This window comes from Cetorhinus maximus, chromosome 15 (genome assembly GCF_964194155.1).
Source record: "Cetorhinus maximus chromosome 15, sCetMax3.hap1.1, whole genome shotgun sequence".
Classification (NCBI taxonomy): domain Eukaryota; kingdom Metazoa; phylum Chordata; class Chondrichthyes; order Lamniformes; family Cetorhinidae; genus Cetorhinus; species Cetorhinus maximus.
Genome location: NC_135893.1, coordinates 7521571 through 7533622, shown reverse-complemented (window position 1 = coordinate 7533622; position 12052 = coordinate 7521571).

Sequence of the window (12052 nt, the reverse complement as noted above, 5' to 3'; positions counted from 1 at the left end):
AAATCTAAACAAAGGAAACTACGATGGTATGAGACATGAATTGGCTAAGATGGATTGGGGAACTTAATTAATAGGTGGATAGGCAATGGCTATTATTTAAGGAATGAATGTATGCATTGCAATAGTTAATATTCCTTTCTGGTGCAAAAACTCAACAGGAAAAGTGGTCCAACCATGGCTAACAAAAGCAATTAAGGATAGTATTAGATCCAAAGAGGAGTCATGTAAAGCTGCTAGAAAAAGTAGCAAGCCTGAGGATTGAGATCAGTTTAGATCAGCAAAGGAGGACAAAGGGATTGATTAAGAGGGGAAAAATAGAGTATGAGAGTAAACTTGCAAGGACCAGAAAAGTGGACTGTAAAAGCTTCTATAAGTATGAAAAAAGAACAAGATTGGTGAAGACAAATTTAGGTCCCTCACAGTCCGAAACAGGAGAATTTATAATAGAGAACAAGGAAATGGCAGAGCAATTAAATAACTATTGTAGTTCTGTCTTCGCAGGGGAAGACACAGATAACTTGCCAGAAGTGCTAGGGAATTGAGGGTCTAGTGAGAAGGAAGAATTGAAGGAAATTACTATTCCCAAAAAAACAGTGATGGAGAAATTAATGGGACTGAAAGCCGATTAATCCCCAGGGCCCGATAATCTACATCCCAAGATAACAAAGGAGGTGGCCATGGAAATAGAAATAGTTGGTTATCATCTTCAAAAATTCTGTAGACACTGGAACAGTCCTGGCAGGTTGGAGAGTGGAAAATGTAACCCCAATATTTAAAAAAGGAGGGAGGGAGAAAACAGGGAATTACAGACCAGTTAGCCTAACCTCAGTGGTAGGAAAAATGCTAGAGTCTATTATAAAGAATGTGATAACAGAACACTTAGAAAATATCAAGGAAAATCATGTTTTCCCGACTGGAGTTTTTTGAGGATGTAACTAGTAGAATAGATAAGGGAGAACCAGTGGATGTGGTGTATTTGGATTTTCAGAAAGCTTTTGATAAAGTCCCACATAAGAGTTTGTGTGCAAAGTTAAAGCACATGGGATTGAGGGTAATATATTGGCATGGATTGAGAATTGGTTAGCAGACAGGAAACAGAGAGTAGGAATAAATGGGTCTTTTTCGGAGGGGCAGGCGGTGACTAGTTGGTACCGCACGGATCAGTGTTTGGGCCCCAGCTATTCACAATATATATCAATGATTTAGAAAAGGGAACCAAATGTAATATTTCCAGGTTTGCTGATGACATGAAACTTGGCGGGAATGTGAGTGATGAGGAGGATATTAAGAGGCTTCAAGGCAATTTAGACAAGTTGAGTGAGTGGGCAAACACATGGCAGATGCAGTATAACGTGAATAAGTGTGAAGTTATCCACTTTGGTAGGAAAAACAGAATGGCGGAGTATTATTTAAATGGTGATAGATTGGGAAATGTTGATGTACAAAGGGACCTGGGTGTCCTTGTGCACCAGTCACTGAAAGCAAGCATGTAGGTGCAGCAAGCAGTTAAGAAGGCAAATGCTATGTTGGCCTTCGTTGCAAGAGGACTTGAGTACAGGAGCAAGGGATGTCTTACTGCAGCTGTACAGGGCCTTGGTGAGACCACACCTGGAGTATTGTGTGCAGTTTTGGTCTCCTTACCTAAGAAAGGATATACTTGCCATAGAGGGAGTGCAGCAAAGGTTCTCAGACTGATTCCTGGGATGGCAGGATTGTTGTATGAGGAGAGTTTGGGTCGACTAGGCCAGTATTCACTGGGGTTTAGAAGAATGAGATGGGATCTCATTGAAACATATAAAATTCTGACAGGGTGGGACAGACTGGATGCAGAGATGATGTTTCCTCTGGCTGGGGGATCTAGAACAAGGGGTCACAGTCTCAGGATACGGGATAGACCGTTTAGGATTGAGATGAAGGGTAACTTCTTCACTCAGGGGATGATGAACCTGTGGAATTCTCTACAACAAAAGGCTGTGGAGGCCAAGTCGCTGAATATATTTAAGAAGGAAATAAATACATTTCTAGACTCTAAAGGCGTCAAGGGGTATGGGAAGAGAGCGGGAGTGTGGCATTGAGATAGAGGATCAGCCATGATCATATTGAATGGCGGAGCAGGCTCGAAGGGCCGAATGGCCTACTCCTGCTCCTATTTTCTATGTTTCAACAATTTGCTGTGTGAAAAAATTCTCCCCATCACACCTCTGGCTCTTTTGCTGATTATGATTTTTTTTGTGTTGTTGGTTAACAATCCTTCTGCTAAAGGAACCAGTTCATCCTTATCAAAATCCTTCATGATTTTAAATGCCTCTTAAATCTCCCCTTAACCTTCGCTCTGCTGCAAAGACAGCAGCCCCCACTTTCCCTAATCTCTCCACTTAACTCCTTGATCTCTGGTACTATTCTAGCAAACCTCTTCCACAGCCTCTCCAAAGACCTTAGCAGCCTTCCTAAATTGTGGGGGGGGTGCAGAACTGGAGATAATACCCTAGCTGAGACTTAACCAGTGATTTAGAAAGTCTTATTTTCCTTCCTTTTGCAGCCCATAGGTAATAGCTGGGATTGCAAATGAAGAATGTTCAGTTGCATGAGGCAACATAAGACACCAAGCTGAGGAACAATATCCCAGCAAGTAGCCAATTGGGAAAGATGGGGAGAAAATTGGGGAAGGGGAAACTATTAAACGCTTCAACCTTGATATTTCTAAAATCGTTATGCCCTGTCACCTATAACTATTCTCTATGCACATTACAGTATCTATTGTGTTCCTTTTTTGACTGCATTCATAATTGCTTCTGTGTCTGTGGGTGACTCTGTAATAGTACACTCCTGCTTGGACCACTGAGTGATGCTTTTCAGTTTTTTTTAATTCATTCATGGGATGTGGGTGTCTCTGGCTAGGCCAGCACTTATTGCCCATCCCTAATTGCCCTAGAGAAGGTGGTGGTGAGCTGCCTTCTTGAATCGCTGCAGCCCATGTGCTGTAGGTACAACCACAGTGCTGTTAGGGAGGAAGTTCCATGATTTTGACCCAGCGACAGCGAAGGAACGGTGATATATTTCCAATCAGGATGGTGAGTGGCTTGGAGGGGAACTTCCAGGTGGTGGTGTTCCCCCATCTATCTGCTAGCCTTGTCCTTCTAGGTGGTAGTGGTGAATTTCTGCAGTACATCTTGTAGATGGTACACACTGCTGCTACTGTGTGTCGGTGGTGGAGGGAGTGAATGTTTGTGGATGGGGTGCCAATCAAGCAGCTGCCTTGTCCTGGATGGTGTCAAGCTTCTTGAGTGTTGTGGGAGCTGCACTCATCCAGGTAAGTGGAGAATATTTCATCGTACTCCTGACTTGTGCCTTGTAGATGGTGGGCAGGCTTTGGGGAGTCAGGGGGTGAGTTACTCGCTGCAGGATTCCTAGCCTTTGACCTGCTCTTGTAGCCGCAGTATTTATCTGGCTAGTCCAGATCAGTTTCTGGTCAATGGTAACTCCCAGGATGTTGACGGTGGAGGATTCAGTGATGGTAATGCCATTGAATGTTAAGGGAAAATGGTTAGATTCTCTCTAGTTGGCGTTGGCCTCTTGTGTGGCATAACTGCTACTTGCAACTTATCAGGGCAAGCTGAATTTTATCCAGGTCTTGCTGCATTTGGACATGGGCTGCTTCAGTATCTGAGGAGTCATGAATGTTGCTGAACATTGCACAATCATCAGCGAACATCCCCACTTCTGACCTTATGGTGGAAGGAAGGTCATTGATGAAGCAGCTGAAGATGGTTGGGCCGAGGACACTACCCTGAGGAACCCCTGCAGTGATGTCCTGGCATTGAGATGTTTGACCTCCAACATCCACCACCATCTTCCTTTGTGCTAGGTATGGCTCCAACCAGCGGAGAGTTTTACCCCTGATTCCCATCAACTTCAGTTTTGCTAGGGCTCCTTGGTGCCACACTCAGTCAAATGCTGCCTTGATGTCAAGGGCAGTCACTCTCACCTCACCTCTGGAGTTCAGCTTTTTTGTCCATGTTTGAACCAAGGCTGTAATGAGGTCAGGAGCTGAGAGGCCCTGGCGGAACCCAAACTGAGCATCGGTGAGCAGATTATTGCTAAACAAGTGCCGCTTGATAGCACTGTTGATGACTCCTTCCATCTTTGCTGATGATCAAGAGTAGACTAATGGGGCAGTAATTGGCCTAGTTGGATTTGTCCTGCTTTTTGTGTACAGGACATACCTGGGCAAGTTTCCACATTGCTGGCTAGATGCCAGTGTTGTAGCTGTACTGGAACAGCTTGGCTAGGAGCATGGCAAGTTCTGGAGCACAAGTCTCCAGTACTATTGCCGGAATATTGTCAGGGCCCATAGCCTTTGCACTATCCAGTGCCTTTAGCTATTTCTTGATATCACGTGGAGTGAATCGAATTGGCTGAAGCCTGGCATATGTGATGCTGGGGTCCTCCGGGAGAGGCCAAGATGGATCATCCATTCTGGCTGAAGGTGTTAGCGCCACACAACAGGATGATTGGATCCTCAATGTGAAGACAAGACTTGGTCTCCACAAGGACTGTGTGTGGTCACTCCTACCCATACTATCATGGGCAGAAACATCTGCGTCAGGCAGGTAGGTTGGTGAGGATGAGGTCAAGTATGTTTTTCCCTCTTGTTGGTTCCCTCACAATCTAGACCCAGTCTAGCAGTTATGTCTTTTAGGACTCGGCCAGCCCAGTCAGTAGTGGTGAAACCGAGCCACTCTTGGTGATGGACATTGAAGTCCCCCACCCAGAGTACATTCTGCACCCTTACCACCCTCAGTGATTCCTCCAAGTGTGTTCAACATGGAGGAGCACTGATTCATCAGCTGATGGGGGTGGGGGGGGGCAATGGGGAGCGTATGGTACGTGGTAATCAGCAGGAGAGGTTTCCTTGCCCATGTTTGACCTGATGCTATGAGACTTCCTGGGGTCCAGAGTCAATGTTGAGGATTCCCAGGGCAACTCCCTCCCGACTGTACACCACTGAGCCACCACCCCTGCCAGTGAGACAGGACATGCCCAGGGATTGTGATGGTGGCGTCTGGGACATTATCTGTAAGATATGATTCTTTGAGGATGACTATGTCAGGCTGTTTCTTGACTATGAGACAGCTCTCCCAGTTTTGGCACTAGCCCCCAGATGTTAGTAAGGAGGACTTTGTAGGGTCGACAGGGCTGAGGTTGCCATTGTCACTTCCAGTGCCTAGGTTGATGCCGGGTGGTCTGTCCGGTTTCATTCCTTATTGACTTTCTAGCGGTTTGATACAACTGAGTGGCCTGCTAGGCCATTTCAGAGGGCAGTTAAGAGTCAACCACATTGCTGTGGGTCTGGAGACACATGTAGGCCACACCTGGTAAGGACACCAGATTTCCTTCCCTAAAGGGACATTAGTGAACCAGGTGGGTTTAATTCCAAATTTTTATAGGTTGAATTCAAATTCCACCATCTACCATGGTGGGATTTGAACCTGGGTTACCCAGAGCATGACTAATCCAGCAACAATACCACTATGCCACCGCCTCCCCCTTTCAGTGTCACAAAAAAACACGCGATTCTGTGCATCTCCCCTTTTAAAAATGTTTTTGTTTGTGTCTGAGTGCAGTCGAAGGATCTGGCCATTGGGTACCGTGGTCAGGTAATGTTGTTTGTTACTTTCTTGAATCTTGTTTCCTCCGTGTTTTCTGCTGATACCTTCTGATCCACCACAGAGAAATTTTACATGGCCCCTCAATGATTAATTTAACTGTTTAACTATATTTTTGTTACAATGTTTTTTTTACTCTATGTGTGTGTGTGTGTGTTTTTGTGCCCTGTTGGCTGTTATTGGCCTTAATAACAGGGGTTTACACTGGAACTGATACCTGCAGCAATCTGGTTTCATTATCAAAATGTACACACGTGGGGCCTAAAATCCCAAGGGCTCTTCTTCACCAGTGCACGTATGGCAGACTGCAACTCCCATCCGCCTAAGCACAAGTCTGAGGCCTCAGCCCCCACATTGTGGAGGTGGGGTTGACTGGTGCCCCTGCCTAATCCACCCATAAGGGCACGTTGGATGGAATTCCCAGAGCAGCTTGGGAACTCTGCCGGACACGCCCTCTTTGCTGTGGGGGGATGGGGGACAGGCGAAGGAATAGTCTCCTCCCCACCAATGAAAAACGTCAACTGGGTAAGAAATGGTGGTGGCATCCCAGAATCCTGGCTGCCAGTGGGCCGGAATGTTGTTGCCACCTCCCCGATTCTGCGTTTCTGTAACTGTGCCGTTGTAAAGTTATCCCATCTTGGAGTTAAGTGCCAGATGGCAGCTGGGAGAAATACTCAGTGATTTGTAGGCCGATGGTCTCTTCACAACCTCCCTCCCACATTTGCAGTGGGAGGGCATATGGAGGAGATATGGATGCAGGAAGTACGTGTGCGTATTGGTCTTGGCAGCAAGCAGGAAGCTCACCATCTCTGAGCAACAACGTAAGCGAGGTCACCAGCATCAGTGTTAATCCCAGATTCCCAAAGACTCAGCTGGAACACAAGGTTAGGATGGGAGCTCAGGTCTGCAGTTCTTAAATGGGGAATTCCAATCCGAACTCCAGACTCTAAATAATGAACCCACAACAACGACTAGCTGACAGCATTCACATCAAGCCCTCCCATTGCAGAATCATCCTGCTTAAAATGGAATTCAACCACACAGCTAGAGAGCACGGCCAAAGGTCATTTTCATACCCACAGCTGCAGCTTTAGGTTTGTGTGGATATATTGCCGATACTATGTGAAAATGCTAATTTAAGCATGAAGAATGTCTTTGGAGATGGTTTGCTGTGCCACTCTGTGCAGAACAGTGCTGCACTATGTTCTCAGATCTGAGAGTGGAGCTTGAATCCACAACCTTGTTACTCAGAAGCACGAGTTTCACCACTGAACCAAACTAACAATCAACTGGTAACACTGATACGCATGGTACAATGTAATTGCTCAGTGTGATACAGCTAGTGTACTATCAGAGAGTGACGGAACTATAAACTTCTGGAAAAGAACCCTACGAATTTTGTTTTGTGATGTAGCTGCTGTAGCAATACACGTTCCAGTGTATTAGACTCACTAATGTCAGATCGGACTTGCAGTAAAATAGTTCTCGATTTGACTGTGTAACAGTGGAAAGCTGCATAGCTTTTTTTTAAAACTACTTTTAGTGGGGAAATTTTAGTGAGTACACCATTCTTATATTTAAGTTTTCACCAAAACTAGTGAAGCAGAGAATCTTTCCACCTTAAGAAGTCCTTATCAAATGGTCTATTTTTCTCATATTTCACCAATGTTTATTCAGCTACTCTTGGAAAGATAGAGATTCTGAGAGTAGAGCTGAGAACAGATGAGGTGTGTCTCCCAGCTCCAGTCCCCCACTATTACCACTTCTACTTTTTTACTCCACAGTCACAAATTTCAGCCTCCATATTTTTGTATAATTGCTTCTTTTTCTTAAGCATCGTCCTTCCCGTGTTACCATCTCCTCGCAACCCTTCATTTCTCTTATCGTTTGCTCTACTGGTCTGTGTGGGATATTCCTCCGAATGTGAGTTACTTCCCCTCCCCCGTCCTTCTCTTCTTCCTACAACAAAAGCGAAATACATCGGATACCGGAAACCTGAAATAAAAAACGGAAAGTGCCGGAAATATTCAGCAGGTCTGGAAGCATCAGTGTAGAGAGAAACAGAGTTAACCTTTCAGGTCAAGGACCTTTTCTTCAGAACAGTTCTGAAGGACTGAAATATTAACTCTGTTTCTCTCACCAAAGCTGCTGCCAAATCTGATGGGTATTTCCAGCATTATTTGGTTTTCATTTCCCATTTCTTTCTACTTTTTCTCAAAAATAAATTTCGTTCATACGATTTGTAAAAGCACATTACGTAACAGTTCAAATTTGACATTACTTAAAGGTTCAATTTCTTTCAATGCAGTATATGAGGTGCCTCACCACACGAACAATTACAGCTTATATTTACAACACACATTTCATGTCAAACATCTAGCCCAAGGGGTTTTGTATGGGTTCCAGCCCCTCGGTATACAACGGCAGGAAGGCCTTAGACTGTGGCTTTTCCCCCATTGTGCCTTTGCGGCGGCTGCCCCAAGCTTTAGTGCGTCCCTCAGCGCGTAGTCCTGGACCTTGGAATGTGCCGGTCTGCAACACTCGGTCGGGGACAACTCTTTGCGCTGGAAGACCGACAAGTTTCGGGCAGACCAAAGAGTGTCTTTCACGGCTGCTGTTAGCTGAGAAGATGTTAGCTCAGCCAACATTATTGTGAGCTAACAGCAGGCCCTCTCTTATAAGTAATGCTGACTGCTCAACGTGGTGATAGCCTGATTTGAAAAACGTCTTGCTTCCATTTCACAACCAATTATTTTTTTGTTTCAATGATTTAAAGTAAAAACGTCTCCCCTGTACCTTTGGACAAAACTCATTGTTTTGATGTTAAATTGTACCCAAATCCTGAAACCACCCTTGACTACTGAAGAGTAATGCAATGGTACATATTGTTAAAGATATTTACCAACCTCAAGGCTGTTGTAAATGTGTAAATCTGGTGAACATTAATCGGATTGCCCCCTTTCTGTTACTTAAGAGTGTAAAGCTGCAAAGAAGTGGTTCAGCTCGGTTTGGCTGGTTTCTAAGAGATTAGCTTTGATAATTTATCAAGGTGTTACCATGGAAACTAAACAGCCTAATTTCCATTCCCCCAAGAACAGAACGAATAACCTAAAACCTAATAATTCAAAGTTTGTTCATCAAGGCTGGCAGCAGTTTAAAGTCATTTCACGCAGAGCCCCATACGTTCTTTTTATATTCGTTCACGGGGTGTGGGCGTCGCTGGCTAGGCCAGCATTTATTGCCCATCCCTAATTTCCCTTTTCAGAGGGCATTTAAGAGTCAACCACATTCTTGCGGGTCTGGATTCACATGTAGGCCAGACCAGGTGGAATGGTTGATTTACCATTATCATCTCACTACTGCCTGGCAGAGGATAATAATTAGGTAAAAACTTCCATCTTGCACATCAAACACACATGGCAACCAAACTAACGTCATATCATTCCAGCTGCAACAAAAACAAAATAATGATTAACAAACTGAATACTTGCAGAGAAATATTTATCCAAATCCATTTTGATGGCTGACTTTACCCTGGTCAGTCAGGGAAATGGAAAGAAAGACTTGCATTTATATAGTGCCTTTCACAACCACCAGGCATCTCAAAGTGCTTTATAGCCAATGAAGTACTTTTTTAAGTGCAGTCACTGTTTTAAAGTAGGAAATGCAGCTGCCAATTTGCGCACAGCAAGCTCCCACAAACAGCAATGTGTTAATGACCAGATTATCTGTTTTTGTGGTATTAATTGAAGGATAAATATTGGTCAGGACATCTCCTCTTCTTAGAATGCCATAGGATCTTTTACATCTGCCTGAAAGGGCTAACAGCATCTCAGTTTAATATCTCATCTGAAAGATGGCACCTTCGACAGTGCAGCACTCCTTCAGTACTGCACTGGAGTGTCAACCTAGATTGCTGCGCTTGAATCCTGGAGTGGGACTTGAACCATAGAACCTTGTGACTCAGAGGCAAGAGTGCTACCAACTGAGCCACAGCCAACATAAACGTAAGGTTAGAAATCAGTTTTACACAAACTAACAGAGCAAATGTTTCCTTTTATTACAAAATTAAAATTTACAACAAAGGCAGAAGTTGACTCATGGGGTCTGAGGAGGACTAAAAATCCGCTTCGGAAGAGTGGAGCCAATTTAAAAAAAAATATCCAAGAACAAAATACTGGAAATCTGAAATGAAAACAGAAAATGCTGGAAATACTCAGGAGGTCTGGCAGCTTCAGTGAAAACAGAAACAGAGCTATCCTTTTCGGGAGAATGCTGCAAAAAAAAAACTTTCAAGTCTAATTTTGGACGCAGCTCCATTTACATCCGATCTGTCTGAGGTTGGAATTTCACCCGTGGTACCTCATCTCCTCCATATGTTAAAGGGCTGCAGTCTTCGTCAAAAATTGTTTTGGCAAAACTCTTTTCACAGTGTTGTTATTTTCATCAGTGACACTGCATGCAAGTGGCACGATGATTATATTTTGTGGCGGTTTATGTGATCATGTTATGTTTTGCAAACGATTTTTTTTGAAAAAAATTGAGGGCCTTAGGCACTAAAGTCCACATTAAATTGTATTGTATCTACAATACCTCTCTATAAATCTCAAGAAAACATAGATCTCCAAGATCTAGTTCAGGATTTCTGCTTTGTTATCCCCTCTGGTGTCCTTAATAACCGGAATCGATCAGCCAATTTTGAAACATTAACAGGGATCTGAAACGTTCTTATGATTGGATAGATAGTAAATATCGAATGCTGTCATATTTCATCACATGTCCAGAGCAATTCTGATATGGTTTAGTGCACTTCCTTATGGTTCAAGCCCCTGTGGTTGGGTTTTATTAGCATTATTTCTGGATCCAACACCCATTTCTCGCCTTCTGCATAAACACTGTTAATTTATTTTATTCATTTACTCATTAAGAGGACTGTGCTTCAATGGAAACCTTTCCCCCTTTGTATCTGCATCTCTAAGACGAGTCAAGGCAATGCGGAGAGCTCCAAACCTGTGAATGGACTTAAACTCCTTTAGCCCAAAAACGCTATCTACTGCACCACTGTGACATCTCCATCTCCACCTTGTCTATCTCCGTGGGATTGCTAAATTAATGCCAATTAAAGCCAATTAGGATAAGTTTTGAGCGATTGGTACTAGCATACGGCTTTTCTTCAAACCAGCCCTTAAATGATGACGGTTGACCTGGTCATCACGGCTGCTGCTTCATTTAACTGATAACCATCATGTGCGTGAGGCCCCTGAAATAAATTAGACGAGTGTTTAATTGTGCTTTGGAGTGAATTCAACAAAAGAAGTGTGCTGCCTTGCTAAAGAGCTTTGAAACGGGCTTTTAGTGTGCAAAGCGTCCAGATTTTCAGTGAAACAGTGCCAGCAGAAAGGTTAAAAATCATTGAGAATGTACCTGGGTATTTTATTAGCTGCTGATAATCACTCAGCATCCTCTTTTTGACCGCTCCAGATCCCAGTGTCTCGTAATATATTATTGTGTATTTTTATTAGGCCCAGTAACTTCATAAAAGGTACAAAAAGAGATGATGCAGCAGAAAAGTGGATAATACGCTATAATTAACCCAATATAAAATGAAATTAACTGCAAAATGATACTGACAGATTTCTCAGCCCCAGGATCAGAGATGGTATTTCATATTTGCCTATATACCTAAAGGCACACTAGCTTTTTTGCTGTATCATCTTTAATAGGCACTATTATTAATGAAATCAATTAACTAAAAACATGGACTGGGATGTTCCAGCCGCCACGGGGAATGCAGGGGGCCAGTCAAAAGCCCTTTGACTTTTGGTGGGACCGGAAGATTCCAGCAGAGGACAGGGCCAGAAAATCCAGGCCATAGAATCAGGAGTAGAGCATTCACCGCACCAACATGTTCCCCCATTCAATGAGATTGTGGCTGGTCTGCGATCTAACTCCATGTACTCAACTTTTCCCCATATCCTTCAATACCGTTGTTTCAACAGAAATCCATCAATCTCAGATTTAAAATTAACAGTTGAACCAACATCAACTTCGATTTGAGGGAGAGAGTTCCAAACATCTACCCTCCTTTGCATGGACAAGTATTTTCTTCTTTAATCATCCACGGGATGCGGGCATCGCTGGTTAGACCAGCATTTATTGCCCATCCCTAATTGCCCTTGAGAAGGTGGTGGTGAGCTGCCTTCTTGAACCGCTGCAGTCCATGTGGTGTGGGTACACCCACCGTGCTGTTAGGGAGGGAGTCCCAGGATTTTGACCCAGCGACAGTGAAGGAACGGCGATATATTTACAAGTCAGGATGGTGAATGACTTGGAGGGGAACTTGCAGGTGTTGGTGTTCCCATGCGCCTGCTGCCCTTGTCCTTCTA